Source organism: Ranitomeya imitator, chromosome 1 (assembly GCF_032444005.1).
Source record: "Ranitomeya imitator isolate aRanImi1 chromosome 1, aRanImi1.pri, whole genome shotgun sequence".
In the NCBI taxonomy this organism is placed as follows: Eukaryota; Metazoa; Chordata; class Amphibia; order Anura; family Dendrobatidae; genus Ranitomeya; species Ranitomeya imitator.
Window position 1 is genome coordinate 54,334,512 of NC_091282.1, and position 23,255 is coordinate 54,357,766.

Consider the following 23,255-nt stretch of genomic DNA (forward strand, 5'->3'; position numbering starts at 1 on the left):
AGAGTCAATTAGGGAACCGCACATGCGCCATGACGAGTGGCTCGGGCCGCAAACAGTCAGTGACGCTGGGTACTACACACAACTTCAGTGCGCACGCGGAGGGGAGCCGCTTGTCAAGACGCAAGCGCGGGGAGCCGCTCGTCGAGACGCAAGCGCGGGGAGCCGCTCGTCAAGACGCAAGCGCGGGGAGCCGCTCGTCAAGACGCAACCGCGGGGAGCCGCTCGTCAAGACGCAAGCGGGGGGGTGCCGCTCGTCAAGACGCAAGCGCGGGGAGCCGCTCGTCAAGACGCAAGCGCGGGGAGCCGCTCGTCAAGACGCAAGTGCGGGGAGCCGCTCGTCAAGATGTAATCGCGGGGAGCCGTGTCAAGACCCAAGTTCGGGGAGCCGCTCGTCAAGACCCAAGTGCCGGGAGCCGCTCGTCAAGACACATCCAGGGGAAGCCGCTAGTCAAGACTCAAGCGGGGGAGCCGCTCGTCAAGACGCTTGTCAAGACGCAAGCGGTGGAGTCGCTCGTCAAGACCCAAGAGCGGAGAGCCGCTCATCAAGACGCTAGCGCGGGGAGCCGCTCGTCAAGACCCAAGAGCGGAGAGCCACTCGCCAAGACCCAAGCGCGGAGCCGCTCATCAAGATGCAAGCATGGGGAGCTGCTTGGTATGATCTAACATTATAAAGTGCTTTTTGCACATGATTGCAATACAATTTTTAATAATAAAAACACATTAGTGGTGCACATTGCATCACTAGCAACGCACTGGGGACCGTTTAAATGCTAAAAATGACATGACAGGTTCCCTTTAAGAATTGTGCCGCGTTTGGACGTTATCCGCTATTCATTAGTCAGGGGATAACTTTCTGATTTCTAATGGGCCGACAGGTGGGATTGCAGCAATCCAGAGAACCTGGACTCTGAAGAGCCCCGGGTAAATGGATGAGGATTATTCCAAACTTGGCACAACCCCTTTAAGATTGGAGCTCTAAGACAAATTTTCCTTTTCAAAGGGCTGTGAAACAAAATATGTTGGGATCTTTATTATGGGAAAAAAAAGAAGCCTCATTCCTAGCGGCAAACATGCAAAAAGCAGCCAAAAACACAATGGTGGGTTAAAGCTGAAATGATGCTTAGGAGTTTAGGACAACATAGCAAAAATCAAAGATTAGTCTCAGCTTTAAGTCCGGCTTTACATGTATTTTATACTTTTAATTCCCATGAAATGTTAAGGGGGATCTGTCATCACAAAGTAAATACATTAAATAGATCTTTTATACCTGAGTAGACTGGTGCACTTACTTTGAAAATTCCAAGTCTATTCCGTCTCCGCACACTAAGCCTGCCCGCTGTGTGTTCTCCACCCACCCAGCCTGATTGACAGCTGTTTCATCTCCGCCCCCCGACAAGCTGCTCTAAGAAAAAAATCCTTTCAATATTTATATAACATTTAAAAAAAGATTATACACCCATAATAACGTGGATTTTCAAAGTAAATACACCAGCGTCATCAAATCTAAGATATTTTTAAATAAAGTTTGCAGGTTGTATTGTAGAATTTGGGGACACAGCCTCTTATTCTTATTTTGGATGTATTAAAGAGTCAAGATTTAAGTTGGCTGCAAATGTTTACACACTGTATAACAAAACTACGGCAGCCAATGAGAAACGAAAACCTAAAATATTAACACAAACATATCCTGAGCGTCCAAGTATTGAATTTACACTCTGTGAACTGTAAAAATAAAAATGGAAATTGATCCCGATTATTGGAAAGTACAGAGATTTTAAAATTGTGAAGGGTTAAAAGGACAGCGGAAGAACCGACAAAATGTGCTGAGCGCTATGCAGCAGTGATGGGCAGAGCGGTCACAGAGCCCGGCTGGCAGCGAGCGCTGACCATTCTCCAGGGAACGGGATGAGTGTGGTTTGGAGGAGTCCCATCCCAAACAGCTAGTCATGAAGAGTCACATTTCAGATGAAAAAGCAAAAAGGAGAACTTGGTAACCTCAGAAGTCTTAAATACTCTGCGCACTCTTTCCATGATCATCCGTAATCAGCAGCACAATAAAATAAGTCCTATAACATTGTATGGAAGTAAAGCACTGTGCGCCCTGTGATCGTCTAACACTTATCTCACGGGCAAGTGACACAAATGTACAGCGAGACTGCCATCTGCCCGTAATGTGATAAAGTGCGTGAGAAGGAAAAGAGCGTAAAAGAGAGCGAGCGTAAAAGAGAGGCAGACGGAGAGAAAGCAAGCGAGGCAGACAGAGAAAGCAAGCGAGCGAGGCAGACAGAGAGCGCAAGCGAGAAAGCAAGCGAGCGAGGCAGACAGAGAGCGAGCGAGGCAGACAGAGAGCGCAAGCGAGAAAGCAAGCGAGCGAGGCAGACAGAGAGCGAGCGAGGCAGACGGAGAGCGAGCAAGCGAGGCAGACGGAGAGCGAGTAAGCGAGGCAGACGGAGAGCGAGCAAGCGAGGCAGACGGAGAGCGAGCAAGCGAGGCAGACGGAGAGCGAGCAAGCGAGGCAGACGGAGAGCGAGCAAGCGAGGCAGACGGAGAGCGAGCAAGCGAGACAGACGGAGAGCGAGCAAGCGAGACAGACGGAGAGCAAGCGAGACAGACGGAGAGCAAGCGAGACAGACGGAGAGCAAGCGCGAAACAGCACCCCTACTAGAGAGACATGGACCAGTGTTATACATGTAACAGTGGTGTTTAGAAAGGTAAGTATACTTCATTCATTTTTTGAATAAAAACTCCTTAAGTTGGAAAACCCACCATGAAATATATTAGAATGGGTTTCTGGTTAACAGATGACGAGTCTGATACTCTGTACAATCATCTAATAGCCAGAATGGCTACAAACACCCAGCGTCTCCTCCTCTGGACGACCGGACGAGGCCAGGCGTTACAAGGAGACCGCTGGTGGTGCCGATTAACCCTGACCACTATGGCCTTCATTGATGAACCCTTCAAGAGGGCTTTATATGTGGGGAAGGTCTTTAGAGTCACACGGCCAGCAGTATATGGCAGCCAGCAGGCGTCAGACTAGAGACCGGACAATGTATGGGGCCGGGCTCTCGGGTTTCCTACTCTCGTTTCTTGGACATATAGAATGAGGTATGCGCCAGGTAGAAGCCATGGGCTTAACCCATTGAAAATGGGACGTTAACCCTTCCTACACCACGGCTGTCACTTATTATTGGGTATAATGGTCTTCAGAAGATCCCAGCCATGAGAAATCAGTTCAAGCTCTTTTCCAGAGCTGAAATCTGGCCTAAGAAGCGATGGATTTGGAGATGCCTGAAAACAATGGCCTAAAACTTTGGGAAAGGTCTTGCCAAACCGCAAGAATCCCTTAAACAACAAATAGTTTATTGCAGAAATATTAAAAACATGGCCACCAACAATGGCCCAGGAATTCCCCAAAGTGGAGCTGCTCTGTCCTCGGGAACAATGAGTCACTGTGCCGCGCCACCATGGCTCCTGATGAGACAGTGAATTAGCAGAAGGATTTACTATGAGGCAGATCTGCTTTCCCATCAGATCACAGACGGGGAGAGGCTCAGTGGATACATTTTGGGGGAAGCAGAATGTGGCTTCTGACTAGGTGAGCCCTATTTCTACTTGTCCAAAAGAAAGAAACAATATCCCACACCTTCCTACCTATTATCAGTGCCATCCTCCCATCGTAACCAGTAGCACAACATTATTTTGCCACTTCCCATGTGTCCCCAATGGGATAACTACTAGTGTCCCCAGGTTTGTGCGCAGCTGGGGAGATAGAAAGGAATTCACACATCCAGCTGAACAGGACAGCAGGGCAGAGCATTCCGCCATCTCCCCTCAGCCAATCAACATGGCAAGAAGCCTTTCTGAACATGCTGATTGGCAGAGAGCTGATGCCATACATACAGGAACTCTCAATAGTTTCCTTTTCAGTTGGATGCCAAGATCTTTTATGAGAACCGTTTAGCGCAGCCTCTCGGCACAGACTAGATTAACCCTTCATGGGCGTCTTATAGGCCATTTAAGTGCTTAATGAGAGAGACATTATTACTAAAGGATGAAAACAGAAGCTGGTAACTGTAGTTCTACAAGTTCATCAATCTAAATCTTCACCGTTTGAGGCAGGAAACATGGCAGTAGCGAAGAGGAAGCAGTGCAGTAAATGGTTAAACCGGCTCATGCCGCAGACAACATGTGACACAATTGAGAAATGTTTAACGAATGTGTCTCACCACTGAATTACCTCCTATTAAAAATCTGCAGACAAGTGGGTAGAATCACTGCGGCCTCCTTCCTGTTTTCTAGTCGTGTAACCGTATCTGCAGTCTTCTCATGAAACCCAGAAAAACCTGATGACCGCGCCATTTCCCCAACGGTTACAAAACAAGAACCGTCACACTGGTTCAGAGAAACGAGGCGCACCCGGAGAGAGGGTGACGGCCGAGACTGTGCCTCTGCACAATGACAGCTCAGACAGCAGATGGAATATGGGGCTGGATTCACACACTGTGTTTTTTCTGCATTTTGCAACTTTTTTTTTTTTTTTTTGCTTGTCCAATTTTTTCTTTTACGTCTTTAGCAAATTATTGAAAAGTCTACCTGCAAAATCTTAAGTGTTTTTTTTTTTTTTTTTTTTTTTACAGGTCTTCCTCCTAAAATGCTACTATAAAACCCCCCCTCACGTAAAAAGTGCGCCAACTGGAGCTTTCATGATATCTCATTATCTCTGCTAGATGTGGGTCTCACTGCACGTCATCAGGAAATGCTCTCCATTTCTTAGTATGAGAGCTCCGAACATTGCAGATCACACTTTAAGGGATATCCCAATGACATGCCGTAAATTTCCCCGATGAACATCGCGGGTTGTCACATTGTCATCACAGATCGCGTGCATGGCTCAGGAGCTGAACTCGCTCCATACCGGCCGACCTTGGCTGTATCATACAGCCGGCACCAGCCTGTAGCAGACGTGACAGTACAAACAGTACAAAAAGCGCTGAAAAGAAAAAGACAAAGTAGAAGATCCATAATTGTTCTTTTGTCTCCACATATCCCCCCTCTATTCAATAAAAGCCATTAAATCATCCTATATATCCTTAAATCGTATCAATTTGAAGAAAAAAAAAAAAAACAAGACCTCATTCAGATCCATTAACTAAAAAAATTAAAAAAAGTTATATATTTTTTTTGCACCCTGTAAAAACAAAAGCAAAAAAACAATGGTAGAATTATGCGTTGAGAAAAGAGGAGAAAACAGAAATGCAAAAAATGAAAAATTGCCTATTGCTGAAAGGGTTTATGCATTTTTCACAAGAAACTATTTAAAAGAAGACCCCATCCTAAGAGCCAACCTCAAAAAAGAAAAAAAAAAAAGTTCACCTGGGTCCCATTCCCAGAAAAGAGCTGATTTTTTTTTAGGGCGGCCGGGAGGGAAAGTTGCAGCCAGCGACTGTCAGGGTAAAACGTAGTATTGTAAGTCGCTCTATAATACAGGGACCACACCTTCCCCAAACTACCATAAGTCCTAATGTGGCCCTTTAAACCATGGTTTGAAAAACTTAAAAAAAATAAAGTTTTAAAAGTTTTTCTGGGTAGACACAACTGATACAATTAGCTTTGTACACAGCCTCGTCTATCTTACCCCGCCAACCTGCTATGACACGTGGACAGGCAGGACCCTCATCTCTGATGCCACGGTGGAGGGCTGCATTCCTCTACCCTCATCATGATTGTTCACCATGTGAAGGTGCCACCACCTGATTGCTTTGTGGTTCCTCGACCCCATACACTCCCCTTCCCTCACCACCATGGCATGGGGTGCATTACCACCTTTATTTGGGAACGTCTCCTGCTCCCTTTGTGTTATCTCGCTACTTGCTGACTCCTGTTATGGTGCTTTGTGTAGGACCTCCTTGCACAACTCTTGCCAGATGCCTCGGCCAGTTCCGCACATGGCAATTTTGCCTTCACCCAGTGCCGGACACAGGCGAGCACAGTGCAGCAGTAACTGAAGACGACGGCTCCACTACGACAACTGCAGCAAGTTCTAACAGGACACACCAGCCTCAGATCAAAGCGAGGAGAATGGCACAAGTTTGTAGACGTTCCAGTTTTCCATGCAAGACTGACTAATTTTTCGGAACAAGCCCTCTAAAACCGCGTGTTTACCAAGGGAGGGGAGCGGCTTGATGCAGAAACTCCGGATCATCTCCTCTGCTGGCACAGATCGGTCCGGCACAGCAGGCAGACAGTGCCACCTTACCGAAGGCAGGAAGCTGATCAGCTTAGAAGATTTGAGGGCACAACTGGGTCATCGGGCGTCTAATGCTGCCAACAGACGTCTGTCTTTTTTCATATTTATAAGGACGCCAAGTCCTGGGATAAATCTGCTGCTACAGAAGCGGCTCATGACAATGGATACGCTGTGCTGTGCAATGATCCCTAAGCTTTCACTTCCAAAAAAATAAATACATTTTTTACATCCTAATCAAGCAGAACATTTACAAGTCAGCCATGCTGTCTCTGCCCTTTACAGACGGCCAATTGTCCTCCGTAATGCCATGTCGTACTCCGTTCATCCGAAGAGAATTCAGACACCGAATCCTTTATCTGAAGCACTCGGGCTGTACAGAATGTGTAAGAAACACAAGTCTCTGTGCCAGCTTGGTACGGCCCTACAACGTGCTGTCTTACATGGGAGACGAGCAGGCAGAGCCAGCACAAAAAAAGCACAGCCGGAGAAGACGGGAAAAAAAAAATATATAAAAAAGTTCCCTAAATTTCAGTGTTTCTGACCCGCATGATATTGGGTTAATTTAAATTCTCTATTTTGGTCTACCGGCACCAGTGTCCCTTGGCTGTTCCTGCATAAAATGGGAGGAAGAACTATGCCCCTCGCTTCCTGACATCTAATGGCCCAAAGTAGGGAATCTATAAAGTCCTACTACACTGACACCTAGTTTCTGCCATTATCCATGACACTAGCTCCTCTACTTTGTATGAAATCTGCTCTTTAAAGCTAAGGCCCTTGGGTTGTGTCCACGGAGTAGCTGCTGGCTGGAGGAGCGAGTTGACTGAAGATGTGTCGACGTGCCAGTTCAGAGAGAGGGACGATGACAGAATTGGATCCAGAAGCATACTCCAAGAATAGCTGGCTTCAGCTCCAGGCAGTCTGACAAAGATCTTCACCAGGGAGAGTAATCAGGCAGTTAAAGGGTTAGAAAGGAAGTTCGTGTAAAAAGGGAATCTACTACAGGCGTTATTTTAATAAAGCAGTTAAAGGGTTAGAAAGGAAGGTTGTGTAAATAGTAAATCCACTACAGGCGTTATTTGTAATGGCTGGGCGACACCACCAAACCTCAAAGAAATTACATGCAGAAACAGGTTGGTGGTGAACGTCAGGATCCATCGCCCCCTCGCCATAGTCAGCATGGACATCAGGAAACGAAAGGAGGTGCCTAAAAGTGACGGAGAGGGTAGTAGGTGCCGAGAGGAGAGTTCATGTGATGCGCCTCAAAAAGTAAAAACTTTTAGATTCTCCTTGCCATGCTACTTAGACAACAGCGAGGAAACAGCAAAGTCGGTAGGTCCAAATCTGATGAAAAGCCTAGTCGTTAGGGCACTCAACTCCGCTCAGATAATGTGGTAGCCCATGGGTGTCATGATCCCAATGGCAGGGGATCACAAAAGGACAAGCACAAAAACAAAACAAGCTCTAGGGTGATGGAACCTGAGCTGACCGCGATCCTGAACCTAAACACACAACTAGCAGTAGCCGGGGAACGTGCCTACGATGATTCCTAGACGTCTCGCACCAGCCGAAGGATTAACTTCCCCTATAAGAAGAAACACAGACCTCACTTGCCTCCAGAGAAACACCCCACAGAAATAGCAGCCCCCCACATGTAATAACGGTGAAATGAGAGGAAAGCACATACGTAGTTATGAAAATAGAATCAGCAAAAATGAGGCCCGCTAAAGCTAGATAGCAGAGGATACAAAAGTGAACTGCGCGGTCAGCGAAAAACCCTTCAAAAAAACCATCCTGAAATTACTTGAACTCATGTGCCAACTCATGGAACATGAGGAGTAATTTCAGCCCACTAGAGCAACCAGCAGCAAGGAATCACATCTCTGCAAGCTGGACTAAGACAAAAAATTAAGCAAAACGTGGAACAGGAAAATCAAAACTTAGCTTGTCCTGAAGATAACAGACGCAGGGAGCAGAGGTAAAAAGACACTCTGATTACATTGATAGCCGGCGAGGAAAGGACAAAAAAGCCAGGTTAAATAGGAAACCCCCGTAACCTGATGGAACAGGTGGACACCAGAGACCGCAGAGAACACAAGTCACCCAGTACCATCAGTAACCACCAGAGGGAGCCCAAAAACAGAACTCACAACAGTACCCCCCCCTTGAGGAGGGGTCACCGAACCCTCACGAGAACCACCAGGGCGACCAGGATGAGCCCTATGAAAAGCACGGACCAAATCGGCAGCATGAACATCAGAGGCAATCACCCAAGAATTATCCTCCTGACCATAACCCTTCCACTTGACCAAATACTGGAGTTTGCGTCTGGAAACACGAGAATCCAAGATCTTCTCCACAACATACTCCAATTCACCCTCCACCAGCACCGGAGCAGGAGGCTCAAGCGAAGGAACGACAGGTACCTCATACTTCCGCAACAACGACCGATGGAACACATTATGAATAGCAAACGATGCCGGGAGATCCAAACGAAACGACACAGGGTTAAGAATTTCCAAGATCCTATAGGGACCGATGAACCGAGGCTTGAACTTAGGAGAAGAGACCTTCATGGGAACAAAACGAGAAGACAACCACACCAAGTCCCCAACAAGAAGTCGAGGACCCAAGCGGCGACGGCTATTAGCAAACTGCTGAGCCCTCTCCTGGGACAACTTCAAATTGTCCACCACATGACTCCAAATCCGATGCAACCTATCCACCACCATGTCCACTCCAGGACAATCAGAAGGCTCCACCTGACCAGAGGAAAAACGAGGATGAAACCCCGAATTACAAAAGAAAGGAGACACCAAGGTAGCAGAACTAGCCCGATTATTAAGGGCAAACTCGGCAAGCGGCAAAAAGGAAACCCAGTCATCTTGATCAGCAGAAACAAAACACCTTAAATAAGTTTCTAAAGTCTGATTAGTTCGTTCCGTCTGGCCATTCGTCTGAGGATGGAATGCAGACGAAAAGGACAAATCAATGCCCATCTTAGCACAGAACGTCTGCCAAAATCTAGACACAAACTGGGATCCCCTGTCAGAAACGATGTTCTCCGGAATGCCATGCAGACGGACCACGTTTTGAAAAAACAGAGGGACCAACTCAGAGGAGGAAGGTAACTTAGGCAAGGGTACCAGATGAACCATCTTAGAAAAGCGGTCACACACAACCCATATGACGGACATTTTTTGAGAGACAGGGAGATCCGAAATAAAGTCCATGGAAATGTGCGTCCAAGGCCTCTTCGGGATAGGCAAAGGTAACAACAATCCACTGGCCCGAGAACAGCAAGGCTTAGCCCGAGCGCAAACTCCACAAGACTGCACGAAAGAACGCACATCCCTCGACAGGGAAGGCCACCAAAAAGACCTGGCCACCAAGTCTCTAGTACCAAATATTCCAGGATGACCTGCCAACACAGAAGAATGGACCTCGGAGATGACTCTACTGGTCCAATTATCCGGAACAAACAGTCTTTCCGGCGGACAACGATCAGGTTTATCCGCCTGAAACTCCTGCAAAGCACGTCGCAAGTCTGGGGAGACAGCCGACAAAATCACCCCATCCCTAAGGATACCAGTGGGCTCAGAATTTCCAGGGGAGTCAGGCACAAAACTCCTAGAAAGAGCATCCGCCTTCACATTCTTTGAACCTGGCAGGTATGAAACCACAAAATTGAAACGGGAGAAAAACAGTGACCAACGAGCCTGTCTAGGATTCAGACGCTTGGCAGACTCAAGGTACATCAGATTTTTGTGATCAGTCAAGACCACCACACGATGTCTAGCACCCTCAAGCCAATGACGCCACTCCTCAAATGCCCACTTCATGGCCAAAAGCTCCCGATTACCAACATCATAATTCTGTTCAGCGGGCGAAAATTTTCTAGAAAAGAACGCACATGGCTTCATCACTAAGCCATCGGAGCTTCTCTGTGACAAAACCGCCCCCGCTCCGATCTCGGAAGCATCGACCTCAACCTGAAAAGGAAGCGACGTATCTGGCTGACGCAACACAGGAGCAGAAGAAAACCGGCGCTTAAGTTCCTGAAAGGCCTCCACAGCCGCAGGAGACCAATCAGTAACATCAGCACCTTTTTAGTCAAATCCGTCAAAGGCTTAACAACACTAGAAAAATTAGTTATGAAGCGACGATAAAAATTAGCAAAGCCCAAGAACTTCTGTAGACTCTTAAGAGATGTAGGCTGCGTCCAGTCACAAATAGCCTGAACCTTGACGGGATCCATCTCAATAGTAGAAGGGGAAAAAATATACCCCAAAAAAGAAATCTTCTGGACTCCAAAGAGACATTTAGAACCCTTTACAAACAAAGAATTGGCCCGCAGGACCTGAAACACCTTCCTGACCTGCTGAACATGAGACTCCCAGTCATCAGAAAAAACCAAAACATCATCCAAATACACGATAATAAATTTATCCAGATATTCACGGAAAATATCGTGCATAAAAGACTGGAAGACAGAAGGAGCATTAGAAAGTCCAAAAGGCATCACCAAATACTCGAAATGGCCCTCAGGCGTATTAAATGCGGTTTTCCACTCATCACCCTGCCTTATCCGCACAAGATTATACGCACCCCGAAGATCAATCTTAGTGAACCATTTAGCCCCCTTAATGCGAGCGAACAAATCAGTCAACAATGGCAAAGGATACTGATATTTGACTGTAATCTTATTCAAAAGACGATAATCTATGCAAGGCCTCAAGGAACCATCTTTTTTGGCCACAAAAAAAAAACCTGCTCCCAAAGGGGACGAAGATGGACGGATATGTCCCTTTTCCAAGGACTCCTTAACATAATTCCGCATAGCAGTATGCTCTGGCACTGACAGATTGAACAAACGACCTTTAGGGAATTTACTGCCGGGAATCAAATCTATAGCACAATCGCAATCCCTGTGAGGAGGAAGCGAACTGAGCTTAGGCTCCTCAAAAACCTCCCGATAATCAGACAAAAATACCGGAACCTCAGAAGGAGTAGATGAAGCGATAGAAATCGGAGATGCATCATCATGAACCCCCTGACATCCCCAGCTTAACACAGACATTGTTTTCCAGTCCAGGACTGGGTTAGGAGTTTGTAACCATGGCAGACCAAGCACTAAGACATCATGTAAATTATACAGTACCAGGAAGCGAATCACCTCCTGATGAACGGGAGTCATACGCATGGTCACTTGTGTCCAGTACTGAGGCTTATTCATAGCCAAAGGTGTAGAGTCAATTCCTTTCAAAGGAATAGGAACTTCCAGAGGCTCCAGACTAAACCCACAGCGATTGGCAAATGACCAATCCATAAGACTCAGGGCAGCGCCTGAATCCACATAGGCATCGACGGAAATGGATGATAATGAACAAATCAGCGTCACAGACAGAATGAACTTAGACTGTAAAGTACCAATGGCAACAGACTTATCAACCTTTTTTGTGCATTTAGAGCATGCTGATATAACATGAGCTGAATCACCACAATAAAAACACAATCCATTTTTCCGCCTATAATTTTGCCGTTCACTTCTGGACTGAATTCGATCACATTGCATTATCTCAGGTGCCTGTTCAGAAGACACCGCCAAATGGTGCACAGGTTTGCGCTCCCGTAAACGCCGATCAACCTGAATAGCCATAGTCATAGACTCATTCAGACCTGTAGGCGCCGGGAACCCCACCATAACATCTTTAATGGCCTCAGAAAGGCCATCTCAGAATTTTGCAGCCAGAGCGCACTCATTCCACTGAGTAAGCACCGACCACTTCCGAAATTTCTGACAATATATTTCTGCTTCATCTTGCCCCTGAGAGAGAGCCAATAAAGCTTTTTCAGCCTGAATCTCTAGGTTAGGTTCCTCATAGAGCAAACCCAATGCCAGAAAAAACGCATCCACATTAAGCAACGCAGGATCCCCTGGTGCCAATGCAAATGCCCAATTCTGAGGGTCATCCCGCAGGAAAGATATAACAATCTTGACCTGCTGAGCAGGGTCTCCAGAGGAGCGAGATTTCAAAGAAAGAAACAACTTGCAATTGTTCCTAAAATTCAGAAAACTAGATCTATCTCCAGAAAAAAACTCTGGGACAGGAATTCTAGGTTCAGACATAGGCGTATGTACAACAAAATCTTGTATATTTTGAACCTTAGCAGCAAGATTATTCAGGCTGGAAGCCAAACTCTGGACGTCCATGATAAACAGCTGAGGTCAGAGCCATTCAAGGATTAAGAGGAGGAAAGAAGCAGTCAAGCTGCAATTAAGGCTAGGCAGCAAACACTGAGGAGGAGAAAAAAAAAAAACTTCCTCAGACTACTTTTCCTCCTACTTCAGCCAAAACGATAACCAATACTGTCATGATCCCAATGGCAGGGGATCACAAAAGGACAAGCACAAAAACAAAACAAGCTCTAGGGTGATGGAACCTGAGCTGACCGCGATCCTGAACCTAAACACACAACTAGCAGTAGCCGGGGAACGTGCCTACGATGATTCTTAGACATCTCGCGCCAGCCGAAGGATTAACTTCCCCTATTAGAAGAAACACAGACCTCACTTGCCTCCAGAGAAACACCCCACAGAAATAGCAGCCCCCCACATGTAATAACGGTGAAATGAGAGGAAAGCACATACGTAGTTATGAAAATAGAATCAGCAAAAATGAGGCCCGCTAAAGCTAGATAGCAGAGGATACAAAAGTGAACTGCGCGGTCAGCGAAAAACCCTTCAAAAAAACCATCCTGAAATTACTTGAACTCATGTGCCAACTCATGGAACATGAGGAGTAATTTCAGCCCACTAGAGCAACCAGCAGCAAGGAATCACATCTCTGCAAGCTGGACTAAGACAAAAAATTAAGCAAAACGTGGAACAGGAAAATCAAAACTTAGCTTGTCCTGAAGATAACAGACGCAGGGAGCAGAGGTAAAAAGACACGCTGATTACATTGATAGCCGGCGAGGAAATGACAAAAAAGCCAGGTTAAATAGGAAACTCCCATAACCTGATGGAACAGGTGGACACCAGAGACCGCAGAGAACACAAGTCACCCAGTACCATCAGTAACCACCAGAGGGAGCCCAAAAACAGAACTCACAACACATGGGCTTTTGACTTTACAGCGACGTGAACATTTGGTTGCCAGTGTTAGCTACTTTGTGGGCACAGCTGGATGAGCACAATCCAACCCAATCAATTTTTTCCTGTCTGACTCTTAATTCTGGGTCAACACCAGTTTTGTGCATATTCCCTATACAATGGCTGAAGGTCTAGGGCAAATGCTGAATGGAGCAGCCAGACACTAAAATGGGACATGCACTTCAGCTGCTACAAAATTCAGGATTATTGACGACTTGAGGATATTTGTGTCTCTTCAACTTATTCAAAACACAGAGGCGGCCATGCAAAGCATAGTAGTACAAGAAGTGCCGCTATGGAAGCCATCTAATTGCCTTGTAATGTTTTCATTTCCTGTCCTGTCCAGATGTCACATATCCCAGAATTCAAGCGGAGGAAGTTCACCGACCGCCATATTGGGACACCCAAGAGATGGGTGTCTCAATATGGAAACTGCTGCTGGTACCAACCCATTGCGCGGTACCACCATCGCACCACACACACACTATATACGCCGTACGCACCACTCACACACACTCTCACACAGCCTCTTGCGCAGTACTACCAGCGGAACACTGTCACCGTGATCAGCTGAATGATACACTGACTTCATCTTTGTACACCAGGAGCGCATGCGCAGTTTTAATGTGACCACCGCTATCTGTCTGCACAAAGATGGTGGCGGTCTGATTTACTGCGCCTGTGCGAATTACGCACTGGTGCAGTGAATCATTCGGCTGATCCCAGCGGCGGATGCGTGATGTGTCTACAGGCAGAGGAAGCCGGTCACATTAAAGGGGTTTTCCCCACAAACAAATGCTCATTTTAAAAATTGTCTGTGTCTACCTGTGTATGGAGCATATCACAACTCCTGGGCAGGGGAGGAAGCAAAAGACAATACTGACATTACAGGAGGGGATCACAGTGGATTCATTTTGTGAGGTAAAATATTTCACTGACTGTTTTTAAAAAATATTTTACCTCACAAAATGTATCCTCTGCGATCTCTTGCTGTAATGTCAGTATTGTGTAGACCTTGGTGGCCATTCTACTGGCCCACGTCGACCAATCCACTTTCCAGGAAACTGTTCATGTAGGAATGCTCGGACCTGACACCCATAATGTGGTGGTGCACAATCTTGCCGGAAAAACTCAGGGAATGTGCCATCTTCAGTACATAAAGAGGGCAACACATCATCATGATGGGCCAGTTGAATGGCCACCAAGGTCTCCCGATCTGACCCCCTTAGACTTTTGTCTTTGGGGTCATCTTAAGGCAGTGTCTATGCTGTTTAGATAGGAGATGTGCAGCATCTGAAACAACAGATACTGGAAGCTTGTGCTACCAGTTCTTCTGCGGTGTTGCCATCAGTGTGTCAAGAGTGGGAGAAGAGGTTTGCATTGATAATCCAACACAATGGGCAGCACTTTGAACACATTTTATAAGTGGTCATAAACTTGTAAATAGCTCATGAAAGAATAAATATGTTAAAACCAAGCACACCATTGTTTTCTTGTGAAATTCTCTATAAGTCTGATGTGTCACATGACCCTCTTCCCATTGGAAAAAATAAAGTTGGATCCAAAAAGGCCGACTTCAAAATCGCCGCCATGGTCCCCACCCATCTTGAAAAGTTTTCCTCCTCCCACATACTAATGTGCCACAAACAGGAAGTTAATATCACCAACCATTCCCATTTTGTTTAGGTGTATCCATATAAATGGCCCACCATGTATGTATGTACAGTTAGGTCCATATATATTTCGACAGAGACAACATTTTTCTAATTTTGGTTATAGACATTACCACAATGAATTTTAAACAATACAATTCAGATGCAGTTGAAGTTCAGACTTTCAGCTTTCATTTGAGGGTATCCACATTAAAATTGGATGAAGGGTTTAGGAGTTTCAGCTCCTTAACATGTGCCACCCTGTTTTTAAAGGGACCAAAAGTAATTGGACAATTGACTCCAAGGCTATTTCATGGACAGATGTGGGCAATCCCTTCGTTATGTCATTCTCAATTAAGCAGATAAAAGGCCTGTAGTTGATTTGAGGTGTGGTGCTTGCATTTGGAAGGTTTTGCTGTGAAGTAAACATGCGGTAAAGGAGCTCTCCATGCAGGTGAAACACGCCATCCTTAAGCTGCGAAAACAGAAAAAACCCATCCGAGAAATTGCTACAATATTAGGAGTGGTAAAATCTACAGTTTGGTACATCCTGAGAAAGAAAGCACTGGTGAACTCATCAATGCAGAAAGACCTGGGCGCCCACGGAAGACAACAGTGGTGGATGATCGCAGAATAATCTCCATGGTGAAGAGAAACCCCTTCACAACAGCCGACCAAGTGAACAACACTCTCCAGGAGGTCGGCGTAGCAATATCCAAATCTACCATAAAGAGAAGACTGCATGAAAGTAAATGCTGAGGGTTCACTGCAAGGTGCAGCCACTCATAAGCATCAAGAATAAAAAGGCTAAAAAACATCTAAAAAAGCCGCACAGTTCTGGAAGAACATTTTTGGACAGATGAAACCAAGATCAACCTCTACCAGAATGATGGAAAGAGAAAAGCATGGCGAAGGCGTGGTACAGCTCATGATCCAAAGCATACCACATCATCTGTAACACACGGCGGAGGCAGTGTGATGGCTTGGGCATGCATGGCTGCCAGTGGCACTGGGTCACTAGTGTTTATTGATGGCGGGACACAGGACAGAAGCAGCCGAATGAATTCTGAGGTCTTCAGAGACGCCATACTGTGTGCTCAGATCCAGCCAAACTGATTGGTCATCGTTTCATACTACAGATGGACAATGACCCAAAACATAAAGCCAAAGCAACCCAGGAGTTTATTAAAGCAAAGAAGTGGAATATTCTTGAATGGCCAAGTCACCTGACCTCAGCCCAATTGAGAAGCATTTCACTTGTTAAAGACTAAACTTCAGACAAAGGCCCACGAACAAACAGCAACTGAAAACCACCGCAGTGAAGGCCTGGCCGAGCATCAAAAAGGAGGAAACACAGCGTCTGGTGATGTCCATAAGTTCAAGACTTCAGGCAGTCATTGCCAACAAAAGGTTTTCAACCAAGTACTAGAAATGAACATTTTATTTAAAATTATTTGATGTGTCCAATTACTTTTGGTCCCTTTAAAAACAGGGTGGCACATGTAAAGGAGCTGAAACTCCCAAACCCTTCATCCAATTTCAATGTGGATACCTTCAAATGAAAGCTGAAAGTTTGAACTTCAACTTCATCTGAATTGTTTTGTTTAAAATTCATTGTGGTAATGTCTATAACCAAAATTAGAAAAATGTTGCCTCTGTCCAAATATATGTGGCCCTAACTGTATATCTATCTATATAGATTTTTTGCAGAGGACCCCCAACTAGGAGCATGTGGAAAGCCAATGCAGAAGCAGAAGATGGCTTCCATAGCGGCACTTCTCGTACTACTATGCTTTGTGTAATATATATATATATATATATATATATATATATATATATATATATATATATATATATATATATATATATATATATATATATATATATACACATATATATATATATATATATATACTAGATGGCAGCCCGATTCTAAAGAATCGGGAGTCTAGAATCCATATATACTTTATTTATTCAAATGTAAGAATAATACAATAAATAATAGTAAGAAAGAACAAAAATAATAGGCAGTATATGGAGAAAACACCAAACAAAAGTTCAAAATTGGTGTGAAAATGTCACTGAACCACTTCACAACTAAATATATATAGTTTTGGTAAATGGTATTATCATTTTTTTGACGAAATTCGTCAGGAGCTTGAAGAGCAACGTCACTGGGCCCGCCTCCACGCAGTAGAAACTTGCTGTGAGGTAAAAATTCAAAAATCACACCAAAATGGCGGGCGGAGTGTGTCACAGTACGGCACGTTACTGATTGGTCGCTCGCAGCAGGCGGCAACCAATCAGACACTGGACACTGTTGACGTCACGTATCTCCGGACATTAGCTCCGGACATTAGCTCCGGACATTAGCTCCGGACATTAGCTCCGGACAAAGCCACGGAAGTTGGCACAAATTGCAGGAAGTAGTATTCTAGGCAATTATATATTAGATATATAAAGCCCACAAACCCCCAAAACATGGTCACCACTCAACCCTCCGCTGTAGGTTATTGCAATGATGGCACGGACATGTGCTCGGCTCCGACGATAGTCTCCCTCATCTCTATCTCCAGCTTATTTGAGCCATGGGAAAGCAGTAAAACTATTGGAAGAAAATGTAGGCTGCTCAGCACATTTCAGATATATTGCTTTTTTGTCAGCAACCTGCGTGGGAGATGTATGAAGTCGTCCTCGCCAGTATCTGGACTCGCCAAACCCACTTTCCCCAGTTTTTCTGAGAATAAGGACTTAGCACATTTTTCCGATGCACACTGCTGGGCACGCTATGGCGGCACACAGACTGTCAGGCGAGAAGCTGGCTTACTCAGAAAGCCCACAAGCCTTTTAGCATCTGAGGAAAAAGACAAAAAAGATCTAAGGACATTATTCATCAATTCTTTTTGTTTCGTCATGTCACAGGTTAGAGGAGGATCCGCGAGTGCAGCAACCACTAGTGCAGCATCCGCGAGTGCAAAAAAAAAAAACCCTTAACACCAAGTATTACTGGTATGGTTAGAGTGCATGTCACCGATCCCGTGGTTGGATGGCGAAGACCACTGCTGCCTGTTGTCCGGGTACAGGAACCGTTCTGTTAGGCCACCATCAGCCAGTAGAGATATAAAAACGAGACATTTCTCATGCGCCTGCCCAATGGTGAATGAAACTGTGAACCAAAGCTTTAAATGTTACCAAGGAAGTTTCATCCATCAATCAGGACTGATCGCACCTTCTCCTTGCACTCCTGGCGGTCAAAAGGAGCCTAACCGACGATCAAAAGGAGTCAGGCAACAACATAAGAAAAAAAAAAAAAACAACACCATAAGTAAAGAAAAAAAAAACACCATCTATATATATATATAATTGTCTAAGGGTCACTTCCGTCTTTCTGTCTGTCACGGATATTCATTGGTCGCGGCCTCTGTCTGTCATGGAAATCCAAGTCGCTGATTGGTCGCGGCAAAACAGCCATGATTAATCAGTGACGCGCACAGTACGGAAGAAAATGGCCGCTCCTTACTCCCCGCAGTCAGTGCCTGTCGCCCGCATACTCCCCTCCAGTCACCGCTCACACAGGGTTAATGCCGGCGGTAACGGCCCGCGTTATGCCGCGGGTAACGCACTCCGTAACCGCTGCTATTAACCCTGTGTGTCCCCAAATTTTTACTATTGATGCTGTCTATACGGCATCAATAGTAAAAAAAATGTAATGTTCAAAATAATCAAAAACCTGCTATACTCACCCTCCGTAGTCCGCCGAGCCGCACGCGCCTGCCGCCATCTTCCGCTCCCAGCGATGCATTGAGAAATTACCCAGAAGACTTAGCGGTCTCGCGAGACCGCTAAGTCATCTGGGTAATTTCGCAATGCATCGCCGGGAACGGAAGATGGCGGCAGCCAGGCGCCTATCGCCGGAGCTTCGGTGGATCCCAGGGGTGAGTATAACTATTTTTTTTATTTTAATTATTTTTTTTTTTAACAGGGATATGTGCCCACACTGCTGTTTACTACGTGGGCTGTTAGATACCGCGTGGCTGCTATATACTACATAGGCAGTGTTATATACTGCGTGGCTGCTATATACTGCGTGGGCAGTGTTATATACTACGTGGCTGCTATATACTGTGTGGGCTGTGCTATATATTACGTGGCCAGTGTTATATACTGCGTGGCCTGTGTTATATACTATGTCGCCTGTGTTATATACTGCATGGCTGCTATATACTGCGTGGGCTGTGTTATATAGTACGTGGCTGTGTTATATAGTACGTGGCTGTGTTATATACTGCGTGGCCACTGTTATATACTGCGTGGCCTGTATTAACGCATCGGGTATTCTACAATATGTATGTATATAGCAGCCACATAGTATATAGGACAGGCCACGTAGTATTTGTCTGCTATATACTACATGGCTCCTATATACTACGTGGCCTGTGCTATATGCTATGTGGCTGCTATATACATACATACATATTCTAGAATACCCGATGCGTTAGAATCGGGCCACCATCTAGTAAGTATATAAAAAAGAAAAAAAAAACAAAACACAAACGCTATCCATTGTGCTACAGCATTATGGCACATGGTCCTTTCCATCACTACAAGAGGAGGTTTGGCACAGTCGCCATGCTCCCACAATGGATTTGGACAGGGATTAGCAAATGTTAAAGGGGGCTTCTGATTTTCTACAGTAATGACATGTAGCCAGGATGTGCAATCACTGTGTGATCAGCGGTGGTCTGATCTCTGGGACTGGATGCAGTCAGGTGGCCCAGCGCTGTGAATTTCACACATGAATGAGAGGGTGGTCTGGAGCTGTGGTGGTCCCAGTGATCAGTAATCACTTTATAGAGCTTTTACAGTCACCCCATTCTCTCTGGAGCTTTTGCAGAAGTGCGGCTGCCCACCCTAGACGTCGCCCATGTCACATCTCTTCCCACTGTGCGTGTCAACGAGCCCAACAACTTCCTACAACGCCCCCATAAGTCCATATTTACCTGCTAAAAAAAGACAAAATAAAGTGTAAATCCATAGAAAATAAGTGGGATGACCCCGTGCAACAAACCTCTGAACTCGGCAGACGTGAAAGGACTTAAATGAGGCCTGGAAAAGCTTCCGGCAGTGCCCCCCCACCCCCCAAACAATGAGCGCGACAGGAACAGCGAGTCACGGCGTAAAGCCATTATTAATGCAGCGGCAGACGAGGGGGTGAGCGGATCTTACACGCACAATTCGGGGCGACATTTAGGCGTAAGAGGGCGTAAAAAATACAAGGGGGGGGAAAGTGGCCGAAGAATGAAAACCCGCTGATGGATGTGTGTGCACAGCCAGGATTAGGCTGCGGCCTCGGCTGCCGGGGACATAAATCGCGGCGGGGTTCACGTCTGGCTGCTTTTGTGAGAACTGTTTATTCTTGAATTGGGGCTGCGGACATAGTGTCATTCCTGGGGGGCTTCAGAAGTGACTGCACAAGACTAAGGGGCGTAGAACTGCACCAGGACCAACCATTTTCCCCTTGTGTCTCTGGAGAGTCTGGACCTGTCGGCAGTGTCAGTGCGCACACTAACCGGTAACACCCAAATGGCTCGTACATTTCCAGGAGGAACAGAGGAATGGCACAGAAACCTGAAGCTGAAATTCGGCGTGTTTTTGGATGTGGTTTTTGGTTGCTAAACCTTAATGATCTCAAATGGAAAAATAAATAAACTAACAAGAAAAGGCACTACAGACCCAAAAACCCAAGGTAAAAAAAAGCACCATGTGAATGAGATTTTGGAAATGTAATTTTTCAGTTAGTGCAAAATGTTGCAATATTTCCACATCCAAAGAAAAAGAAGACAGAAACCATGCATAAGAAAACCACGATGTGTGACCAAGCCCTTAAAGAATGTTCATATGGAACATTTGCAGTTGGCTTTTCTATTTCTTGCAGGAAAGACTTAAGAAACTGCTGGAAAATTGCAGTAAATCGTGCGGTATTTGTGCATATTTTTAGATGGAATCTCGTGCTGAAACCAGTTTTTATTCTGAAAAAATAATGAAAGAATTGACAGGCTGCAAAAAAACCCCCACAAAAATGAATTTACCCAAGAAATAAAAGACTTCAGAAAAGCACTGTGTGCACGAGCCCTTAACCCTGCTGTTGTCTTCGGTCTGGGGAGACAGATTTTGAACTTTGGTATTTTTTGGGGTGTTTAAGATGCGGTTCTGAAACTTGTGGTTGATTGACTTAAATGAGGATGGGTCGGTCGGCCACGGGTTTCAGAGCCGCATCTTGAATATTTTAAAGAATATTGAAGTTCAAGGTCGGTCGTTTTTGACCGAAGACAACAGCAGGGTTAAAGCAGTAAATTAGCTTAACTTGCAGTCCTATGTAAGCAGAGGGAAAAAGATTGTAGCAAATAAACTTGGCTCTACTACTTCTCTTTAAAAAAAAATAAAAAATCCAAACTCGAGGATGCACAAAGATGACCCCCCCGGGGGTGAGCGCGCGCTCGCTGGTAGTCTCTGGGTGGACTCGATATCTGGGGCATGAATTCAGACTTCGATACATGGTTTGTGCTTTCTTGGGGTTGGGAAAAAAATGAAAACTCCCCAAAAATCTGGTTGTGCTTGGAGTAGCCGTCACCAAGGCAGAAATGTAAGTACAGTACATAAGATATCAATTTGTTGGCGTGAGCACCGCAGGGAGACAAAACGACTCTCTTTTCAAAGGAAAAGCCCCTTCCCGAGTAATGAGATCAGCATGTTGGCACGCTCAGCCACAATCTCTAATCTAAATTGAGCAGAAAGAATACAAGTAATGACAGGCTGTAATCCAGTCAAACCATTACACTTAAGAGTGAAGCGAGTCAGGCCCGGACTGGCCCAGTAAGACGCTGCCGAGACACCAGGTAGGAGCCTTCCAGGGAGCTCAGCAGCTTCCGACTCTGTGCTGTGGCGCCCTCTGCTGGAAAATCGGGGCGTAGTGCACGTACAGCGGACGACTGGCAACAATCGTCAGAAACTGCTCCATAAGGCTACTTTCACACTGGCGTTTTTTGCCAGACGTAGCAATGCGTCGTTTATGGCAAAAAATGCATCCTGCAAAGTTGTCTGCAGGATGCGTTTTTGCCCCATAGATTAACATTAGCGACGCATTGCGCCGTGTTCTGGCGGACCGCCGGGAGCAAAAAAGTTACATGTAACGTTTTTTGCTCCTGACGGGCCGCTTTTTCTGACCGCGCATGCGCGGCCGGAACTCCGCCCCCACCTCCCCGAACCTCACAATGGGGCAGCGGATGCGCCGGAGAAATGCATCCGCTGCACCCGTTGTGCAGTGCGTCAAACGCTAGCGTCGGAATCTCTGCCCGACGCATTGCGACGGGGAGATTCCGACGCTAGTGTGAAAGTAGCCTAAGATGTGACCATACCAATTTTCACTTAGGTGAAAATAATTTGCATTTAATGGATTACTATGTAAAAAAAAATTAAGATTATTATTATTATTCTCATAATAGGCTCTTGATACAAATCAAGTAAAAGGGGACAAACGCCAAAAAAAAAAAAAAACTTATTCGCATCTTCATAAATTGTTATAGTGTTTGAAAAAACAAGCACTTTTGCAATTTACTGCTTATTAAAATTTTCATCCGTTCTTCAGATATTAACACTTATTTACAGCTCGTTGCCTTGGAGACCGACCACCGCTGCTCAACCTCAGAACATGTGCAGTGCTTACAAGCTCTTTTCTATGGAGCTTGTAATCACTGTTTTCAAGCTGTCAGGTATCGCTGGTTATCACGGTTACCTCCAAATCCCGGCCAGCTTCTGCGCAGTGCTTATGAAGTAGACAACAGCGGTGGTCTGTTCCCGAAGCAACGGGCTGTACACAAAAGAAAAATGTGAATATCTCAAGAATGGCTGCAAATATTAATAAAGAGTAAATTGCAAAAGTGCTTGTGCTTGCAAGAACTATCCGGCAATATCCATCTATGGGGATGAAAATGACCCTTTGATAAAAGCTGATCCCGATCAGGAAATATTCGACAATGGCCACTCAGTGCACTTAAGGAGCGTACAGCTAATAAAGCTCAAGCAAAAACTTACAGCATATACTCCCTGTACGAAAGGTATCCACCAAGGTGGGAAGTTATTACCTAGTCAGGCCCCGTCGGATGGCTATATCTAGTGGGAAAGAGACTACCACCCCCACCAG

General features: G+C 45.6%; 1 protein-coding gene across 6 annotated transcripts in view; it reads right to left on the reverse strand.

Annotated features, from left to right (window-relative positions):
- DYM (dymeclin) overlaps positions 1 to 23,255 on the reverse strand; it is a 328,401-nt gene that overhangs the window by 161,429 nt on the left and 143,717 nt on the right. The gene's annotated exons all lie outside the window — the stretch shown is intronic.